This window comes from Bos grunniens, chromosome 19 (assembly GCF_055505025.1).
Source record: "Bos grunniens cultivar Pamir isolate PY7600 chromosome 19, Bosgru_T2T1.0, whole genome shotgun sequence".
In the NCBI taxonomy this organism is placed as follows: domain Eukaryota; kingdom Metazoa; phylum Chordata; class Mammalia; order Artiodactyla; family Bovidae; genus Bos; species Bos grunniens.
Window position 1 is genome coordinate 8,854,378 of NC_141183.1, and position 19,824 is coordinate 8,874,201.

General features: G+C 58.5%; 1 protein-coding gene across 11 annotated transcripts in view; it reads left to right on the top strand.

Moving 5' to 3' along the window:
• SEPTIN9 (septin 9) overlaps positions 1 to 19,824 on the top strand; it is a 179,209-nt gene that overhangs the window by 107,594 nt on the left and 51,791 nt on the right. The window contains exon 1 of one of the 11 annotated variants that reach the window (XM_086355275.1): positions 4,897 to 4,987. The exons of 9 other annotated variants lie outside the window; for them this stretch is intronic. The gene's annotated coding sequence lies outside the window, so the exon portion shown is untranslated. Of the gene's footprint in view, positions 1 to 4,896; positions 4,988 to 18,971; positions 19,409 to 19,824 lie in introns of those variants that run through there. One more of the 11 variants, XM_086355286.1, reaches the window with a different exon arrangement.

Consider the following 19,824-nt stretch of genomic DNA (forward strand, 5'->3'; position numbering starts at 1 on the left):
GGCGTGTGCGCCTGCTCTTTCTATCAGTTTTGGTGTCAGTGTCTTGCTGGCTTAGCAAAAATAATTTGGATGCGTTTCTTTCCCCCTCCCTCTGTATTCTGGAACATTTTAAGCAGCTACAAAATCATCTCTGTGTTAAAACTTTTAAAGAATTCACCAGTGAAACCATCTGAGCCAGATACTTTTGTGGGAGACTTGTCCTTTAAAAGGTCTTTTTTTCCATAGGTTCGTTTGAATTTGGGGGGGGGGGTTCTTCTCCTATTTTGTATCTTTTTTTCTTTCTAGAAAGTTATTCTTTAAGCTGTGTAAAATTCCTCAGGGGCTTCCCTGGTGGCTCAGTGGTAAAGAATCCGTCTGCCAGTGCAAGAGTCGCAGGTGTGACCCCTGATCTGGGAAGATGGCACATGTTGAGGAGCAGCTAGCCTGCGCACCACAACTACCGAGCCTGTACTCTGGAGCCTGCGAGCCGCAGCGACTGAGGCCCACGCACCCTAGAGCCTGTGCTCTGCAGCAAGAGCAGCCCCCGCAGTGAGCAGCCCGTGCACCACACCCAGAGAGTAGCCCCCTGCCCCCACTGCAACTCGAGAAAAGCACTCGTGCAGCAACAAAGACAGTGCAGCCATGAATAAATAAATAAACCAGAAATTTAAAAAAAAACCCTCAGATTGTTCAGGGGCAGTGACGTGGAGGGGGGGACTGGGGTCAGGCCCCCGTAATTGCCACCATCAATCTGTGCCCCTGAGCTGCTGCCCCAGGCCTGGCATTGTCTGCAGAGGAAAGTGTGCATAGGTGCCCAGGACATGGCCCATGGACATGTGTTCTGAGAAGGACGAGTGCAGAGGCTTGTGGCACCCTGAGCAGGAGGCCCCCCAACCCGCCAACAGAGACTCTTGAAGGCAGTGAGTGGGGGAGGTTAGGGAACCTTGGTCTTGAAGAGGGCAGAGTGGTCCAGGCAGGTGAAGTGCCATTGGCACGCTGGAATCCCAAGTTTGATGTTGCCCGGAGAGTGGTTTTCAAACTTATTTTGGACTGTAGCCCCCAATAAGAAGTATGTTTTACACCACAGACCAGGACACACGTGTGTAGATGTGTGTGTGTGTGTGGTGTGTATACAAATGAAACAGTATTTCCATGGAGTAATTCTTCAGGGGTGTGCCTGCTGTGCCCCGATACTTGCTGTGCTTCTTGGGTTGGGTGGGGGAGCTTTACTTATTTTCTAAAAGCAGCTCTATTGAGATCCAGTTCACATACCATTTGGTTCTTCCATTTAAAGTGTACAATCCGATGGTTTTTAGTTATTTACGGGATTGTGCAACCATTGCCACATCCAATTTTAGGCCGTTTTCATCACCTTGAAAAGAATCTCTGTACCATCAAGCTGTCACCTCCTCTTCCCCACCCCGTTTTTCCCAGGTCTAATCAGTGGCCACCTTTCTGTCTGCAGGTTTAAACATTTCTTAGGGTTGGGGTCACACGACCTGTGGTCTTCTGTGACTTGCTTCCTTCCCTTTGTGGAGCGTTGCAAAGTTCCTGCATGCTGAACTCCCAACCGCATCCCTTTTCCTAGCTGAGTAATATTCCATTTATGGACGGAACACATTGTGTTGATCTGTTTGTCAGTTGAGGGACATTTGGGTTGTTTCTACCTTTTGCCTATTATGAATGTGTTATTTTTAAACATTAAAAAAAAATGGCTGGTTATGACCCACTAAATAGTTTTCAGGACCTAGAGTTTGGGCTAACGCACATTAGCCGTGGTGAGGGCTAAAGAGGCCAACTGACGCAGGCGAGGGTGCTCTGGAATTACTCGTGGCACCAGGAGGCTGTGACTGTATGCTGGCTTAGATGGTGGGCTGAAGGAGGGCCAGCTCAGAGATGGGGCCAGATGCTGTGTTGTGGGGCCCATCCATCAGAAGTGTTTCGCCAGGGCCTGGTCAGATTTCCTAGAGATTATCATGCCAGGAGTGTTTGTTTATTCGAGAAAGGCTGAGAGATGACATGTGCCAGGCTCTGTTTGCAGCACTAAGAAATGTGCGGATGCTGTACGTACAGATGAAAACCCCGTCCTCCTGGGGTGATGTGCTCAGGGGAGGAAGCAGAGGATGAACAGAGCAAACAGTGACATAACGCACGTTAGCCGTGGTGAGGGCCAAAGAGGCCAGTGACGCAGACGAGGCTGCTCCAGAATTACTCGTGGCACCAGGAGGCTGTGACTATAACCAGGGTGGTCCTGGGTTGGAGGTCATGGGTGTGGAGACCTGGAGGTCGGTGGGGAAAGCAAAAAGAGCAGGGCAGAGATGGGGCAAGTGAGGCACTCACAGAGTTTATGGGGGAGGGGGCACCCAAAAAACTTAGGAATCAAGAAAAATAGTATTTTCATGCAATGCTTTTCAGAATCACAATCATGCAAGAAAATCCTAGATGAATAAATGTCAGTATTTTCTTGTTTATTTATTTATGGTTGAGCTGGGCCTTTGTTTCTTCATGGGTGAATGGGGGCTACTCTCGTTGCTGTGCGCGGGCTTCTCATCTCGGGGGCTTCTCTTGTTGCAGAGCACAGGCTCAGTGCCCGTGGGCTTTGTAGTTGTGGCCCTGGGGCTCATTGGTGTGAGCCTAGGGTGTGCAGGCTTCTGTAGTTGTGGCCTCGGGCTGGTCGCCCCCCTGTGCCTCAGTTTCCCCACTTACCGAACAATCTCATGGAGCCGTAGAGAGAATGGATGTGAGGGCCTGGAGCGTCATGACTATGCCCTGAGGGCTACTGTTTTTATTTTTAAAATTATTATTATTTTTGAGCTGGGCGCACAGGAAGTGCTTATTACTAAATGCTAGTTGTGGTTATTACTGCCTTCTGTGTCCCTGGCTGTCGCCCGGTGCAGCCACGCTCCGGGTGATGGGGGGAAGGCCCTTGATGATTTGCAGAAGGTAAATAGAGGCTGCTTGAGCCTTGAGGAGTGGGGAGGAGGCAGGTGTGTGGGGCTGCGGACGAGGCTGCAGGACAGAGAGGAGATCGAGGGGGCCCAGGTGGGCTCTCAGAACTGGGCCCTGGGGTGGGGCAGTGATTCTGACAGACGAATCAGTTTCCCCCAAGTTCACTGTGCTCTGAGACAGAAGCCGCCGGAATAGAGTCCAAGTCATGAAATCAGAAAGGGGCTGAACCTTGGTGTGGAGTCAGCTATGGAAACAGTGTATCCTAGTGTGTCTAGAATTTCCCATGGAATGGGAAGAAGGTGGGGATTTCTAATTGAAACTGTTAGGGAACTCCTGATGACTTTAGACCAGACAGGGGATGTCAAATGGAAATTAATTATACAGAAGCCATTAATGTTGCATAAATGGTTACTATCTTAAAAGTAACATATACACACGCATGTATATATTCTTGTTCCTTTGGGGGTTTTCTTAGGTATACCCCCATACTTTATTCCCTAACTGCAAGTATCTGAATATTCCTCAGCCCCAAGTCTTGGGGTTCCAGGAACCAGCCTTCCTGGTGGGTTGGGGTGATTCCCCCCCACCAGCAGAGCGCCTCCTGCAGGGGGCTTCGAGTGTTGGCCGGGAAGGTTGAAGAAGATAGTCTGCTGTGACCGCTGGGTTTGTCCTGTGTCACGAGGCGCCAGGTGGGCGCTCGGGTGACCTCCCATCGGTGGGACCCGGTGGGTAGGGGCTGCTCTTCGGTCCTCCGTTTCCCGGTGGGGAGGTGGCACCTGAGATCACCCGTGCTGGAGCCCCAGCTCTGAGGTCGGGCCGCCCCCATGGCGCCTTTGTGGCCTCTTGTCTGCAGTGGGTGGCCTTGCCCTGCTATGGACGTGGGCGGTGACGGAGCAGCCCTGCCCCACTGGGAGTCCCGCTGCAGGGCACCCTCTCGTGGGTCCTGGGCTACTGATGGGAGGAAGGCAGTCCTGGCAGGCTTCAGTTGCCCCCCTGGTCTCCAGCTCTGCTTGTTCTGCCTTCTGAGACCCTGAGGATGCAACAGGGTCTCCTCCCTTCCTGCCTGTCCCTTGAGGTTTTCATGTGTTCCTCCCAAAGCTCCCTCCTCCTGGGGGCTCCCCGAGCCGGCAGAACAGCAGGTTCAGTTCCAGATGGCCTCTGCATGGTCAGGCACTGGCGGGAGCCCTGCCCTTCATCTGAGCCCTGTGGATCCTGCCTTCCATGCAGGGCTATGGGACTGGCTGCGAGGGGCGTGTCTGGTCTGAGATGAGGCTCTTGTGGCTCAGGAGGAGCTGGAAATCATTAACTGTGGTGTCCACAGCCCAGAGTTGGGGAGGGCTACCTGTCACGTTCCAGGGAGCTGCCTGCCTGCCTCTGAGCTCCCCACCCTCCCACCCCCCAGTCTCCTGGTCCCTGGACTGCAAAGTCCAGCCCGAGAAAGTCCTCTCTCCTCAGTGTCTCCAGGCCCACTTCCTCTCGTCTGGCCCTGTCCAGACTTCACGCCTCGCCTTACTTTTGGCAGAGCAGAATCCAGAGACCCTGGGAGATCCCCGAAGTGGGCAAGAAGGCTGCTGTGTGAACAGTGGGGCTCTGGCCCCTCCCTGGGCAGGTCACCCTTGCAGACGCAGCCTCAGGCACAACTCAGCGAGTCCTCTCTCTCCTCTGCGTGGGGACGAGGAGCCCAGCTGGGACGGGGGGTAACACCCATGGTCATCATTGTCATTGGTGACCCCAGGGCACGCCTGAGTCATGACATAACCACTGTATGCTCCCTCGGAGTCAGCTTCCCTGCACAGTCTAGTAGCCCAGCCCAGAAAGGGGCTGTGTTTTCACCCCCAGGCTGAGCCTCGCTCCTTAGTTCTGGCCTGAGGCCGGCTTTCCTGAGGTCTGTGGCTCCCTGCCCATTTATTTACCTGCTGAGTAATGCCTATCTAGTGCCTGATGGGTGAGGCACCCAGGGCTCAAGTTACAGAGAGTTGGGGCACCTCCCGAAACACGGCCCTGCAGCCGCGGCCTTCCACCGCCCGCCTGGGTTTCAGGCACCCCCACCTCCTATCAGGTAAGTTCAGACTGGCGCCCCAGGACGTGGGGGCCCTGGTTTTCTAGTGTGGGGCAGGGCTGGGAGGCCGCGATGGAGGAGGGTGAGTGGGTAGGCACGTCCCCACTTCTTTCTGTGGCTGTTGGGGGCTGGTGGGGCAGACCTGGCCACTCTTGTGTCTCTAGGGAGGGTGACAGGCGGTGGACAGGCTGCAGGGCCGCTGTGTGGAAGAGCTGGTGCAGGAATGGGGCAGACCTTGAACCCCCATCCCAGCTTTTAGGGAGGTGGGTGATTTATTTAGTGGCTCTATCAATGGACTTTCTGTTCAGCCAAGAAAGCCTCGGTCAGTGAATTGGAAGTGGCATTTCTTGATATTGAATTTAGCAGCAAGGCTGCCTCCGCCCACGTCCTTGCTTATTATGCATGCTTGCTCAGGGCAGATATTTATGCTCTGTGGCTGGCGTGGGTCCCCAGGCCTCGGTGCCTGTCCGCATGACGCCTGGGCAGTCCCACCTGTACTGGCCCCACCTGGGCCTTCAAGCCAGCGAGACTTCTGGCTCCAGGGGTGGGTGATTCTGTTATAGGACCCATAAGGTCCAGTGTGCTGATGAGGCTTGGTTGGGGCCGGGGGACTGTTCTGAGCCACCTTCCTGCTGCGTGGGTGATGGGGCCCTGGGTGGGTCCTCCCTGTCGCCTGTTCTTTCCTCACACACGCTCGGCTCCTCCCTTGGCTTTCTCCTTCTCCCCTTGCGGCAGGCCAGCTGGCAGAGGCACCTACCGGATGGGGCTTGACACTAAAAGACTTTCCAGGTCCAGATACCGGTAGCGACAGGTAGGGAAATCCTGATCTCAGCCAGGGAAGCAGACCGAGCAGTTGATAATAATGACTGGCCTGACCACTCCGGCAAGATAAGGCTGGCATCTGGGTGCCCCGTTGCTCCTGTTTTCCAGATTAGGAAACCAAGGCACAGGGAGCTCCGGCCACTTGCCTAAGGCCCCACAGTTGTTAATAATCTGGATGTGAACCTTGGGAGAGGCTCTCTGCCAGCCCTGGCCACCCCAGGGCTAGGGAGCAGGGCTGACCCATGAAACCGGGTCCCTGCCCCAGAGCTTGGGCTGGGATGTGGAAGAACCCAGACTGGGACCCTCCTCTGGCCTCCTTCTTTCAGAAGGCAGAACGAGATGATGGAGTGAAAGAAAACTCCAGTTAGAAGAAATGAGGGACTCTGGGACTCCCCCGTTTCCTCTAGCCCCCTACCTGTCCTGGAGTTTAAAATAATTTGTCGGGGAAAGCGGGAACAGATTGGAAGTCCCGTTTCTCCCCGCTGATCACAGCTGCAGGGAGCTTGCTATGGCTTGCAGCCCAGCCCAGCCCAGCTCCGCCCAGCCCTGCCTTCCTCATCTTCCCTCCTCCTCCTCCTCCCTGTAAGACCAGCTTGAGTTCTGCTGAAGAGCCAACGGGAGATGTTCAGGCTGGGCTGGGGGAGGGGGAGGAGGGGAGCAGGCGTGGTGTGCCTCCTTGTTGGAGAGGGGCTGACGTGAGACCCCCGGTTGTAGTCTCCTGGTGGGCCCTGGAAGAGGGGGAAGACTCTAGTCCCTGCCTGCCGGGTTTGCTCCCTGGCTCTGGGGGTCCCCGTGGGTCCCAGAGCAGCTGTTTTTGTATACAGCAGGGCCTCTATAGGCGCCTCTCCCTGGGGGCTTCTAACTGCACTAGGGCCCGGGAATGAAGTGGATGAGTCTTATTCCCAGGGGTTGGCTTGGGTCTTGATGGCCATTACCTTGGACAGCCCAGGGTAATGTCCCTTCTTGCTGGACACCGTGGGTGGGGCCCTCAGGACAGAAGAGAGTCAAGTGGAGAAGCAGCGAGAAACACAGCATCTCCACTCTTGTCAGCACTGCCTCGGGGCTGGGCAGGGCGGCCAGGACAGTAGCGGCCACAGCGTGGCTTTCTGGGAGGTCAGCCCATCAGCGTGGCCCAGGGGACTGGGAGGGGTGCTTCTGTCTCCACTTCCCCTCATTTCTTGTCTGGGCCTTGGGAGCAGGCCCCCACATTTCTGCCTGGGAGCTCAGGGTGGGAGCAACCAGAGAGAAAGCAGGGGCTTAGAGGAGCCAGGGGACCCTGGAAAGGCATCTCCCCAACCCCTGCATACCCCTGCAGCCCTCCCTTCCCCAGAATTGTTTGGGGCTGGTCCGAGGAAGCGAGCCTCCTGGCTTCATGGACCTGGGGACCCTGATACCCATGGGCTGAGACCCTGTGGCAGAGCTCTTACTACCTGTTGGGTCTGAGTTTTACTCTCCAGGTCTGTTTCCAAAGCGGGGCGGTTACCTCTGAATCTGAATGCAGCTTCCTGGGCCCAAATCCAGTCTTTAGGGACCAGCGTCTGTGCGGGAGGCATGGAGGCAGCAACTCTGCAAAGAAAGTTACTAACCCGGCTCTGACCCCTCCCCTGTGCCTTTTAATGCTTTCCCCTCCTCCCACTGGGACCCTTGTCAGGGCTCAGCTCCATGGCGGGCACTGGGGAGACCCGTGGGCTCTGAGGTCACATCTGCCTCCTGGCCATGCCGTGGGTAGATGAGAAACTTCAGTCCCCTTGAAAGTTTTGTGTACAGGTTGCTTGGGAACCCACCAGGTCAACCCTCATCCCACTCTAAAAGATGGTGAACTTGATGCAGTGTTTGTGACCATATGACCGTGTGTGTGCGTGCGTGCGTGCACGTAGTCTGCCCAGGAGGCTTTAGCCACATGGTCCCAGGCCAGGTCTTGATGGGGGGTTGGGGGTCCTGGTGACCCCCTCACTGTGCCCTTCCACCCCGAGATGAGCCTCTGCAGTGAGGACCCCTCCCAGCACCACGTCCCCCACCGTGTAACTGCCACTCGGTCATGCTACAGGGAAGCTTTTCCAGGGAGCCAGCTGTCACATTTGGCCTCTGTTTTTTGTTTTTGAACAGGAATGAAAGGAGAGAGTGACTAAGAAAGTGTGTGGGGGTGAGAGAGTCGGGAAAGGTCAGAGAGAGGGGAGGAAAGATCTGGAAAGTCCGGCCATGTGCTTGGGAAGCAGGTGCCAGCTATGAGATCATCTGGAGGTGGCGTCCTGACCCGGGCCCAGCTTGCAACCAGGAGCCAGCGTTCTGCAGGGGAATCGCCCGACGGGGCTGGAAGCGAGGCCTGGGAGCCTGCCCTTGGCTCGAGCTCTGCAGCTCTTGAGAGCTGCGCAGATTTGTTTCCATTTTAGGGACACTGTGGGGAGGCTGTCACTCCCTTCCTAGCCTTTATTAATATTTCATTAATCACAGTGACCGCTCACTGCGTACTTACACGCTCCAGTGCCGGCCTGGAGGCAGCTTTATGTGCTTCATGGGATGTATCTGCCCAGCAGCCTTAGAAACAGTTGCTGTTGTGATTTGTAAAGAAGGTACCAAGGCCCAGAGAGGCTAAGTCACTTGCCCCCGGCCACACAGCTGGGAGTGGCTGACCCAGCTCTGGATGTGAACGCAGGGGCTGTTTGACTTCCGAGCCAGGGCTGGTTTGGAGCTAGGTGTGTGGTTTCTGTGCAACTCTGGTAGCCTCTGGTCGGCCACCTCGACTGAGGCCCCTTCTGCAGGCAGTTCCAGGACAGTGTCCCCACAGCTGAAACGGACCAGGAGAGGTGGTGACTGTAGGCAGAGTTGCTGTCTGGGGGGGTGGCCACCCCGGGGACACAGCCACATCCCGTCTCCTGGATCTATGGAGCCCGCAGGTGTGGGTCAAGGGCTCCCCGGCTGCAGGAGAGGGCCCCACAGCAACAGACCCTGGGAGTCTGGCCTGTAAAACCCAGAGGCTTCCGGAGGCCTGTGGCCCAGCTTCCTGTGCAGCTGGGTCCTCCTGCACACTCAGTCCTCAGGCGGCACGACCTCCCACAGCCGGGTCCATCTTCCCAGGCCCGGCACACATGGTGCGGGGTCAGCGCTGCTCTGGGAGAGGGAGGGCAGGGCTCCAGGAACAGCCCGGGCGGGGGTGGGGTTGGGGTCACACTTCCCGGGAATGGAGGGGGAAGTCACTCCAGGCAGAGCATCCACTCTGCACGCTGGACGTCCGTAGGCCGGCAAGCCACCTGCCTCCCCAGCTCTGCACACGATCTGCCAGTTACCCGGCCATCCACCGGTCCTCCCGACCAGCAGACGCACGCACCATGCTCAGGGTCTGTGTGTGGAGCACATCCCTCTGTCTAGCTTGGAGCTGTGATATTGTAGGGTTTGCCCAGCTCTGCCGGGCTCCAGCCTGTGTGTCCTAAGGTATGAAGTGTGATGCGAGGGGAGGTGTTCCCTCTGAGAAGTTAAGGTCTGTGAGCGCCCGTGGGCGGGCGTGGCAGAGAACCACATATCCAGATGAGCCAGGGTTCTGGGGGGACAGGGGAGGGAGGGGAGGTCCTCAGTCACCTCCTCAGCCCCAGCCCTCTCTGAGCTGCCCTGGGTGCCTTCCACCCCTCTCAGCACAGCCGTTTCCTCCTGAGTCCATACCCCGGGCCTCCTGATCGGGGAAACAGCACCCTCTCCACCCACTATATTGCCTGGGCCTCAGAAATTTGGGACTCATCTGCCAGGCACAGCCCCCTCCAAAACAGACCCAAATCTGTGTGCTCCTTGTGCCCCCCTGCTGCAGCCCCAGGCCTTGCCTGGGCAGATGGTCCCCCCCGAACTTCCCCTTGCAGCTTGCTCCCCACAGTGGCCCACAAGGCCCTCCCACCTTCCCCACAAGCACCCACACCTGTAATGTTTGTGAAGGGCACCTCCTGGATGTGTGCAGTGGCTGGACGCAGTGGGTCTGGCATTGGTTCAAACCGCTCCTCAGCTTAAACCTCCCAGTGGGTGCCTACTCCCTGCTCATGGGTATGCAGCCCTCTGGCCTGGCTGCTCCTGGAGACACAGAGGTTTGTCCCCAGTGAGCCTGTACCTTCCTGGGATGTCATTCCCCAGATCTTTTCCTGGGTCCCTGCTTAAATGCCTTTATGCCTGCTTATGTGCTATCCCTAGACACTTAGTGCTGATTTGTTCCCATGGAGTGTGAGCTCCATGAGGTCAGGGGAAGCTGGCCCTGTCCCCAGGCCCTGGCATGTTGGTGGTGCCCAGGTCATGCCTGTTGAGCACTTAGCGTGAGAGGACTCTAAGGGTAGGGTCTGTCCAGCTGGGACAATCAGGGAAGACTTCCTGGAAGAAGTGGCATCTGGTGAGCCCTGGAAAGTGATGAGTTTTTCTGGTGCCAAATTAAGACAGAGGGTCGAGGGGCATTGTTATAACTCGGCGGACAGCCTTGAGCAGTGATGGCTGCTGGTACACGGCTTGCTGGTGGCCAACACAGGCAGGAGGCAGAGAGAGAAGTACTGTGAGCCGGAGGCCCCTGGGAGGCTGAGCTCCTGGGTGAGCAAAGGCTGGAGGTGGGAAGGACACCTGTGGGTGCAGCCCAGTGTGGGGTGGGCCTGGAGCCCGACCAGATGAGGGACAGCCCTCAAACCAACTAGCTGAGGCTCCTCAGGGGTGATGAGTGGCTGTGTTCCTGAGGAACTAACCCAGCGTGGGTGGAACGGTCGAACAGAACGGCAGGGACAGGAGTGGCCCCAAAGCCGGTCCCACCCAAGGTTCTGGGAGACTGAGTGAGGGTCGAACCCTGGGAACCGAAAGGGCAGGATGCGTTCCGGAAGCCCCTGGAGGGAAGAGGAGGACCTGGCTTCCCGCTCCCCCAGCCGGCCCAGCTCGGTGGATGCGTTTCAGGTGTGGGGCTGGCTGCCGCCCCTGGTTGTGGCTGCCTGTGGCACTGTGCTAAGAAGGATTCTGAAACCAGGAGGAAAACCTGCTCTGTTTGGCAGTGCCCACCTCGGGTGAAGCGGGGACCGTGGGTGCCCCCAGGGATTCCCATGTGTAGAATATGAGGAGACCAGTGGGTGGGGGTGGGGAGAGGGGCCCCTGGACAGCACCCAGGCCTTGCCACCCCGGGCCCTGTCTCGGTTGTTCTGCTTGACATGTCGGAGAGTCCCTGTCAGCTCCACTTTGTTTCATTGGCCTCTCTCCCCAGGCTCAGCTGCCTTTTCAGTTTGACCCATCTGATCACTGTCATCCCTACCCCACAGCTGCCACGTGTCCAGACTTTCCAGGGTGTGGCCACGGGGCTCAGCGCTCTCCCTAAGTCTCCCGTAGCTCTCACAGCCACTCAGGAGGCCCAGAGAGGCTGAGTCACTGGCCCGTAGTCACACAGCAGGCACCGAGATTCAAGCGGGACCTCTGGCCTCAGGACCTTTTCGGGGCCCCAGGGGGACCCTGGTGAGGAAGCGAGGTATGAGGACTGGCCCCCCGCTGAGCGTAGGCAAGGTGGCCAACCCTGACTGCAGCAGGCTGGTCCACCGACAGACAGGAGCGTGGGCTCTGGGCTCTGTGCACCCACTTGCAAACTGGCTGACCCTGGGAGCCTTCCAGAAGCTTTCAGCTTTCTTATCTAGGGAAAGAGGAACTAAGGGTCTCTATCCCCCAGAGTGGGGCAGGGGGGGAACACACTGGGTTTGGAGAAAGCTGGGCTCCCCCAGCGACCTTTTGAAGTAATCTGGTGTGGCTGTGTCCTCATTTTCAAGAGGCCCAGAGAGGTTGGGGCCCTGACCCCAGTCACAGAGCGAGAGCCTGGGCTACAGATGGCAGTGCTGGAAGGGAAAATGCTGGAAGCCTGGGGGTGAGGGCGGGGTGTCAGTGGAGGGAGGGAGTGCTTCCCAGCTGGGGAGTGTTCAGCAGTTCACGAATATTTAAGAAGCACGGACTTTAGCCTGCGGCCCCTGGTAGTCTCCAGGAAAGCAGAAGGAGGGAGGCTGGAGCTGGGCCTGTGTTCAGATTCAGGTTCCACCACTTACTCTTGCAGATTGGCTGTTTAACTACTCTGAACTCATCTCATTGTAGATGGGGAACAAACGCGAGGATTTAATGGGGTAGTGTAAGGGATGGACATGGCGCAGCCCTGGGCATTCAGTCAGTGTGTAATAAATGCTAAGGCTGCTACTATTGACAACATCAGCCCTGTTTCACGGGGGTGTCAGGCAGGCTCCTGCTCTAAGCACCTGCTTCCCCAGGCTGAGCATGTGGGTTGGTGGCTATTAGCTGTGTCCACCCGGGGCCTGGACAGGCCAGTGGGCACATGTGCGGGGAAGAAGCCTCACTGTCTTTGCCGCTGCTGCCGGCACCCACAGGCCTCCTGCCCGGGCTGCCCGCTGGCTCCTGCAGCCGCCTGGCAGAGTGCTGGGCTGGCACCCGTGCAGACTGTGCGATGAGAAGTTACCGGAAGCCTCGGCTGCAGTTGCTCCGTTGCTGGAGGGGCTGCAGGAGGATGGAGCCGTGGGGGTGGTCAGAGAACCAGAGGGGACCTCAGAGAAGGCTGTGGCTTCTTGGTGTGGATGCTCAGCTCTAGACATCAGGCGTCCAGGTGATGTCCGTCCTCCTGAAGGGGTCAGGAAGGCGAGAAGCTGCGTTCCAGTTTTCTGTGATCGGAAAGGGATGGCCCTTCTGGGGATATGTCTGGGGACCATCTCTTTCCTGGAGGAGGAAGGGTTGGAGGAATAAAAGGCTGGGGATGGAGCTGGCAAGGGAGGCATCATCGAGGTTTGCTTTCAAGCTGACTTTCTAAGCAGTAAGGCCGGAAGCCAGGCAGAGACCCTGAGAGCTGATGGGACTCAAGTCCAGAGAGGGGGAAGGGGTGCGATTGCCACATAGCAGCCAAGGGCAGATCGGGGGGCAGGCTTCTGGTGCCCACTCTATGCTGTCATTTCGGCATTCACGCCTGCAACTGTGGGTGCTCTCGGTGTGTGGGCAGCTGGTGGTGCCAGGACCACTCACCTGTGAGCTGGGTTCATCTGTGATGTGAATACTGTTCATGCTTTCCTTCTGCAGGAGAGAGTGAGGCTGAGATATCATGCCTGCCCAGGGCTCTCTCTGCAGCTGACCGCCCTGTGCAGGGCAAATAGAGGGTCTGAATGTGCGAATAGAGGTTCTGAAGGAGGGCCAAGCAGCCTGCCTTCTTTCCCATGGAGGCTCGTGGCTTGTACGTACCTCGCAGCGGGCTGGCCCATCAGGGGTGGTCCCAGACCAGCCTGGAGCTGTGAGGGTCACTAGAGGACCATGGACGAGAGCTCTCTTTGCCTGCTTTCTCTCCTGCTGCAGAACTGTGACCACCACCCCCTGCCCACCACTCTCAGTTGTCAGACCCTTTCCCAGGGAGTGGGCTTGAGCCTGGGCGTGTCCAGGTTCTGTCGGTGTCCTCCAGCCTCTTCCTTGTGGCAACAGCGCGCCCCGGAAGCCTGCTCCTGGGGGATTGACCATGGGGTGCACGGCCCAGGCAGAGCCTGGCTTTCTCACCTGGGAAGTTTGTGCACGGCCCTTGGCACTGCCCCATTCTGTGGCCGGAGAAAGAGGGACATGACTTTTTTTTTGGAGACAAGAGATGGCTTAGGGAAGAGGCTGCCGTTCCAGTGCCATGGGCCTCCAGCTCCCCTCCTTGCCCCCATGGTGCCCACTGTCCCCTCAGCTGTGGCCTCATGGGCCACTCCACCCCTGGCTTCCTCTCTGAGCCTTGGCTGGTCAATAGGGGGCAGTGGAGGCCTCAAGTCCCCCAAGACAACTGGGCACAGTGTTGAGTGTTTACAGATCTGGTCCGGGGAAGTCTCTCCCATCACACCCTGCTAACATTTTCCCTGGGATCGTCACGCTGGGTGGGGCGGGGGGCCTCCCAGGATGTGGACGAAGCAGAGCTCTGTTGACACAGTCTCCGGTTGAACCCACATCCTCCCTGCAGCCCAGCGGGAAGTGGCGTCGTGGCAGAGCCGGTGGAGCCGGGACCCAGCTCCACAAGTGGACGAGAAGGATCCTGGCCCCCAGAGCCGCCCGGGGAAGACCCCTGCCCAGTGCCTGGCTGACAGCTCCTTGGAATGCTTCATCCACCTGGCCAGATGAGGCAGCGGGCAGGTGTTAGGAGAGCTGACGGGCTAAGAAGCATCTATCTTCCTGGCTGAAAAACAATCTTACTGCAATTTTAAAAATTATGCCTACTTACGACAAAAATAATTTACTTAGAAAGCTATAAAGAAGATGATGGATGTTAATTAGGTACTGTAGAAATCAGCGCTGTTCACATTTTGGTGTTTTCTTCCAGTCTTTTCCCTACATGCGTACTTAACACAAAGAATTAAAAAACCAAAAATGGGATCTGACACCTCCCTGCCGCTAACAAGGGTGCCCCTCCACCCCCAGGAGAGTTTCCCTACTCGTGACTCAAGCCGAGCCTCGAAAGGTGATCGGGATAATTTGCTCTAGGAGGGGACTGGCAGTTAGAGAACCATCTCATGGCTGGTGGAACTTGGAAAGTGGCTGGAGAGCTTCAGCAAAGGGTAGATCCCGGCCAGGGGTGGTGGGCAGAGAGGGGGCCCTTGGACGCTTTCTCATGTTATTCCGTGGGGTTATCTCTGAGACGGTGTGAATGAGAGCACGGTCACAGTGCCCTGACCCCGACCCTGGGCCACGGCCCTTCCTGTGGCAGCATGACCTTGGCTGAGGTGCTTGGTTCCCCTCTGTAGAATGGGGTCATAGAGGCCCATGTGAGAAGCTAGCCTGCTCATCCACACAAAGGGCCCAGGGCCGGCCTGGCGTGACCACTGCCATCACGGGACATGGTTCTTCTCCCTGTGTCCTCTCCTCGTCCCCATGGCCCTCATCTGTGGCCAGGCCGTCATTCAGTTGTTCATTCATTCGTTCACCTATTGAGGCCTTCTCTGTGCCAGGACTGGAGCTGAGAATGACGCCCTGCTCCCGGGCCCCCGGGGGTTTCTGAGAGGAGTGTGAGGACCTTGGAGACTGGCCCGCCAGGCTGCCCCATCACCCCCTCCTCACGGGGGCCACTGGAAAGCTAGCAGGGAGGCAGCCAGCTCTATCACTTCTTGCTGTGTGACCTGGGGCAAGTTGCCTAACTCCTCTATGCGACTTCCCAAATCTGCTAAAAGAGGGACACCAGAGGGAGGCCCGGACGGGGCTGTTGTGAGGACCTCACTCAGCATGCGCTTTGCTTGTGGTGGCCATTCTGAGAATATCCTTGGATCCCAGGGTACCGAGGCCTGTGGGGTACCGAGGCCTGTGGGTGGCATGCTGTCTCTGGCAGCCATCAAAGGGGGGACTCAGCGGCTGCAGGAACAGTTACTGACTTGGGAGCCATGGCCCAGAGCAGTCAACCATTCTTAGGAGGGAGGCTGGCTCCCTTGAAGTCCCCTGTCCCAGGACCTCTGTCCTTCTCGGCTTGAACAGGGAGCAGTGGGGGCCGGAGGGGGTGTGTCTGGACGGCCCTCAGCAGGAGTCTGGTCAGCTTTTGCTGTGCTGTGCAGGGCCTTCCCTCCCTGCCTGCCTGGGCCTGCTGTGCTCTTGGATGCTCTGACAGGAGGCTTTGGCTTCGAGTAATAGAAAACCCGGGGCTTCCCCGGTGGCACCGCGGTTAAGAATCTGCCTGGAGCGCAGGAGCCGTTGGAGATGCAGATTTGATATCCTGGGTTGGGAAGATCCCCTGGGGGAGGGCATGGCAACCCACTCCAGAATTCATGCTTGGAGAATCCCCATGGACAGAGGAGCCCTGGTGGGCTACATCCACAGGGTCGCAAAGAGTCGGACACAACAAAAGCAACTTAGCACGCAGGCGAGGAGTAGAAACCTCGGCTCAGAGTGGCCTGAGCTCCACGGCGGATTTGCTGCTGCACACAGTGAGAAGTGTGGAGCCTGGGCAGCTCAAGGGTGCCGTGGAGGACCCTGGTTCGGCCATCCTCCGTGTGGCTTCGTTTCCAGCTGTCCGCAGGGTCAGAGGTGCTGCAGCATTCGCTGACACAGCAGCATTCAGAGGGAGGGAAGCCCCCTCCCCTTGGGCCTCGTCCATGAACCAGGAAACCTTTCCCCCAAGCCCCTAGGGGGTTCTCGCCCTCCCTCAGCCCCCTACTGTCAGCTGACCCCCCTCCCCAACCTGGGGGTTCCTGTTCTGAAGTACATGGCATTTCCCAGCAGCGCAGGGAGGAGAACGAAGCCCTGAACCAAAAGGCTTGGCTGGGCAAGGTGGGGCAGCCTGGGGGTCCACTTTGGCCACCCTCCCTTGGCAGAGGGAGCAGGGAGGGACGAGGGGGCCCCTTGATTCAGCTGGGGTCCAAGGAGAGACGGTGTCCACACGGCCAGTCCTTTCTGACCAGGCCTGCAGCAGCCACCTCGAGCCAATGAGCCGGGCGCCATCTGCACCCCCAGCTGAAACGTGGGCGGCCGTCCACACCGGAGGTAGTGCTGTGCCCATGGCACCAACTGGGGGGATGGTGAGGGTTGACGCGGGCTGCAGCCTGACCTCTGAGGGGAATCCAGCTGTCCCAGGGACGACCGGTAGCTATTGAAACGCTGGAGGAGGAAATGGGTGGGCTGTCCCTCCACACCCTCTTCCCTGCGGGGTGGCCGGGCGGGCACCCTGCTCTTTCCTGGCCCCTGCCCTGCCTTCGCGGGCCCCTTCATGCGCCTGTGGGCTTCCTTCCCCCTCCCCCTCTCTCCTCTCCCCCCAGTTAGTGCCTTCCGCCCCCTGCTCCTAGGACAGCCAGAGCGAGCTGCTGTTGGGCCTCCCCTACCAGTGGGGTGGGGTTCCCCAGCACAGAGCCCTCATCTCCTGGGTTTAAAAAGCAGATTGCACTTGTGTGTGCGTGCATGTGTGTGTTACGGGAGGAATACCAAGCTGCAGCACTCCTGTGTGTGTGTTTCTCTCCCTTCTCCCACTTGGGGAAGGGCCCTTGGCTTGGTGTTTGCAAGCCGAGCTCCCTGTGCTCGTGGGAGAGGCATGGGGCCCGTCCCCCTCGATCTAGGCTGTTCCTCTCCAGCCCCCGCTTTCTACAGAAGGTTCCCTAGAACAGAGCCGCTCAGAGTGGAGGCAGGGCCAGCTCGGGCTCTGGGCCCCCGACCCTGTTACTTATTGGCCATGTGGCTGGGCCCTGGTGTCCTTCACCCACTGGGGCCACATTCTCCCTGTCCTCCTGGCAGGGCTGTAGGGAGCATCCCTGAGGGTGGGGCAGAAGAGGGCAGAGGACACGCCACTGAAGGGAGCGGCGTGGCGGGCCTGGGCGGCAGGGCCCCCTCCGCCTGCCAAGAGACCCTCCCCAGCTGCAGGCAGCTCCTTGCATCCTGGCTTACTCCCACAGCCTCAAGTCTGAGGCCTCACTGGGTCTCTGCCTGCCTCCCCTCACCCCACATGTCCGCTGCACATAAAGACTCATGGGAGAATGGCATATAAGGCGTGGGTTTGATGAAGACGAGGAGGGATGGTTTGATCCTCTCACATCTGGACTTGGAGCCTCTGTGACTGCTGATGCAGGAGGGTGCTGGGTCACTGGGAACCATGGCTAGACTCCAGCCGTGGCCACCGTCAGCAGAGGGACCGGAGGATGGGGGCGGCAGAGGACCAAGGATGCTCCCCCTCCATTCTCCCAGGCCTCAGGCTGCTGGGGCCAGACAGGATCCCCGATGACCGTGACGGCAGTGGTGGTGTCCCCAGCCGCCAGGGCTTCCTGGGGTAACTTGCATGGTCCCAGGGCTCTTGACCTCAGTGAGTCCTCCTGACAGACCTGTGAATTCGATTCTGTCACTCTCCCCATTTAACAGATGAGGGACTCGGCGCAGACAGGTTAAACAACCTGCCCGAGGCCATGCAGCTAGATGGTTTGGATTCAGAAAGCCTGACTCCAGAGCCTCTAAACCTCCTCCGATTTCTGGTTTTGCTTCCTCTTGTCTCTGAGGCTCAGAGAAGGTTTCTGACTCTGCCAGGGACACACGCGGTTTAGTGGCAGAGGTGGAGTCACGTCTCCCAGGCCTTGGGGCTGATGTCTTTCCTTGAGCCAGTGCCTGTTTGGAGGCGGAATGGCCCACCCATCCTTGGGGTGGGGCCGGAAGTGCCAGGGGTGGCTGGTCTGCACTGCCCAGGATGGGGCAGCTGGGGGAGACAGGACGCCTCTGGGCTAATGAACCGTTACTGTTCCGTGGGTGCCTTTGCGTCTCCCAGCTCCTCACCGCTTGCATTTGTCTGAGGAGCACAAATTTTTGTGAGCAGCACAAATTTGAAAGCAGCGCTGTGGGTGTCTGAGCCCTGCCTTTGTGTAATCCGCGAGATGCTGACCTCTCGGGGCTTCCCTGCTTCCACCTGCAAAATCCATGCCCTGTGGACCTCCTTCAAGGCGAGAGCTGGGAACTGGTGCAGAAAAGCCCTTTCCCAGCAGAGCGTGTGTTCTCTGGGCCTTGACCTTGTGCGCTTTCGTGCCTGGGAGTGGGGGTGGGGGCTCTGGGAAGCCGGGGGCCTCTGCTGTCCACGCTCAGGAAGCCGTGGAGTCCATCCTCGCCAGGAGGATGGATGCCGGCAGGAAGTGAAAGAGTTAACGGTGGATCCTGCGTCCCTGGCTCCCTCCCCAGCTTTCCCAGGGAAAGGGCAGGAACTAGCGGCCTCCTCTTCAGAGGAAGGGGTGGGCGGGGACGCGAAGGGAGCTCGTTCCTCTGCAGTCACCTCCTGCACATTCAGTTCCACCGACTTCTGCAGACCAGCTGTTCAGAGCGAACCCAGAAGGCAGAGGGAGGCTTTCCAATAGGCGCAGAGGACGGAATGAATGTGGGATTCATTACAGGAATCTGGCAACACACAGAGCCTCACTTTCTCCCCTGAGATAGGAGGGGGGCAGGGTCCGAGGAGGAGGCCCTGGGCTGGAGCCAGAGGGTGGGGGTGTGAGGCCAGAGTCCCTTCCCTTCCCCCACAGCTGAGCCCCCGGGTGGGGCGGGGGGTGGGGGGGCCCTGCTTCCCTTTGCCTGGGGCTCGCCCTTCCCCTGAGAACCGCAGGCTGGAGTCACGTGCCGCTTCCCTCCGCTTCCCTCCCGCCGCCCCTGCCCTGCCGGGAGAGAATGGTTTGGCCCCTTTGGCCCCTGCCACCTACGGCCTCCTGTTTGGTTGCACTGGCCTCTCTCCATGGAGGCTGGGCTAGGCGTGGGCAAAAGCCACTTCCTGGCAGCCAGGCTGGGTCCTGGGGAGCCCCTGAAGGCCACCGGCACCCCTTTCCTGGCGCTGGGAGGACACTGGGGGAAAGGCCAGGGGCCACTATGTGGGACACGGCATAAAGAATGTCCCCGAGCGTTTCTCAGGCCGGGGGTGCCCCTGGGCTCCGGAAGCTTTGTCTGGGGTTGGTGAGCTGTTTGCTGGGGATGCAGAAGTCAGGGTGTCCACTTAGGATTAGCCTGACCCTGATCCTGCAGTTTCTGGAGGAGCAAACGAGAGGCAGAGTGACTTCCCCAAAGCCACACAGCCCAGCATGCCCTCTCTCTGTGCCTCCCCATGTGGCAGCTGCTGTCATACTGTGATTTAGACGCCTGATGCTGAAGTGTTTGGAAAGCAAGACGCCTGGGAGAGAGGTGAGGCCTGTGGTTTGGGGTGTCAGGAACCAGGCCTGGTTCCCGGGGGGTAGAACACTGACCCCTCACCCACATCCTCCACCCCAAACCCCTGGGACCTCTCTGCCACGAAGCTGGAGTGACCTGGGCTCGGGGATCCTAAATTCGTCTCTCTTCACACAAGACTGCCTTCATGTGACCAGCTCTTCCTGGTGAGGAAAGGGGGCTCTCTGTGCTCGAGAGGGTCCCACAGTGAGGTTGGAGGAAGCTGGCACCCTGGGAGCTGGCGGCTGACTGCACTGGCTTCCTCTGCCCTGGTAAGGGAGGGGGCCATGACGAGCCGGCTGCACCATCTGGTCTGTTACCCTTCTGTGGCAGCCTGGTGCCGTGCTGGGAGAGCCCAGATGAACCCCAGTGTTGTCCTGGAAGAATCACTG